Consider the following 1,583-nt stretch of genomic DNA (forward strand, 5'->3'; position numbering starts at 1 on the left):
TATATATATATATATATATATACATATATATATATATGTATATATATATATATATGTCCCTTGCACACACATATCCCGTACACACATAGCACACACACACATACCATCAAATTTATGTATGGTGTTCTAACTTGGTGTTCTTTTTTTTTCAGTGCCCCCAATCAATTGCTCAAGTCAGTAGTCTCAGTGTGGCTCTCTCTACCTCCCTGCCTGTCCTGTACCCAGCTTCATCAGTCCTTGTCAGTCCTTCCGAACTAGTTCCATATGCTTTCCTCCCCGCCATTGTTAACTCCTGTACTGTAAGTTAACCAATGCACTGCAGGTGCTTCCAGAATAGTGGTTACAGGTGAAGTCTCTGGAATTTGCTTTCTGTACACTTCCCTTCCACTCTGTAAGATGGATTTTTTTTATCATGATTAATATATATGTGGTCTTCCAGTGAATCAGTACAGAAGATGCATTGTTGAGCCCTGTGTATGTTGAGCATTTCCTGCCATTGCATTGTTCACCTGGACTGTGTTAATAGTGTGTTACACACTTACAGTGTGTCTCTGGTGGTTTCCCCTCACTCTCTCTGGAATGATCTTTCTGGAACTCAATTTTGTGGCCTTCCTTGCTTATAACATGTGAATGGTTTACTGTTGATTTTGGGGAAGAGAAGGAAAGAAAGGTTGAAATCCTTACTGTGCCTTGTGCCCTTCTCCCTGCCTGTATGCATGCACCTTCCACCATTAGCTCCTAACCCGGCTTTCCATTTCTACAGCTGCGGGAGCCGTCTTGGTTGCACAATCCTCTTCCCATAGGCCTTAAGCATCCAACACCCTTTCCAAACCGAACAGATCTCAGGCAGGGATTCAACGTCTGTTGGTGGATTTATTTAGCTAACGGTCACCATCCTCACTATGCTGAACTTATAATATTTCAGTATATGGTAGGGCTTACATAAAATAACACTTCAGCCTGCAAGTCCCTGTATCCAGTCTTCTTGTTTGAACCTGAGCCTAAAATCCAAGCAGCCCAGTTCAGCCTCAGCAGTTTCTGTAAACACGCCACTTTGCATGACCAACTGGATGTGACGGGGCTGTTCATTTTGCCAGGCCCTGGTTCCACTTATGGTCCATTTTACTCCTTTTGAAAAGGTCAAACAACAGCTTTTGACCACAAGGTGGCGACAGTTTTTAAGCGTTAGGATTGAGTATTGCTTCTGTTCCAGCTGGGATCATGAGTGTGCGCTTTAAAAGGCTGCTGGGGATGGACGTTTGGTAATCTGGGCGTCCTGTTTGGGGTCATGGGTATAAGGCAGTGAGGGTGAACATGTAAGTTATTGCTCAAAGTAGAACAGAGTCAAGGGGAGGGGGGCAAATCACCTGTCATTGAGTCAGGACAGCAGGTCAGCCACTTTCCCCATCTACAGCAAAGATAAGTCAGTCCCTGTGACACCCATTGATGAGAGACTGAGACCTGAGGAAAACAGCAGTTAAAGAGAACGTCTGATTTCACCTCCCAAGGAAACTAGAGGATTTCAGAAATTGTCTTCTCCTTTTCCTTCCTCGTCCTCCTCCTCCTCGTCCTCCTCCTCCTCC

The sequence above is a fragment of the Microtus ochrogaster genome, chromosome 16 (assembly GCF_000317375.1).
Source record: "Microtus ochrogaster isolate Prairie Vole_2 chromosome 16, MicOch1.0, whole genome shotgun sequence".
In the NCBI taxonomy this organism is placed as follows: Eukaryota; Metazoa; Chordata; class Mammalia; order Rodentia; family Cricetidae; genus Microtus; species Microtus ochrogaster.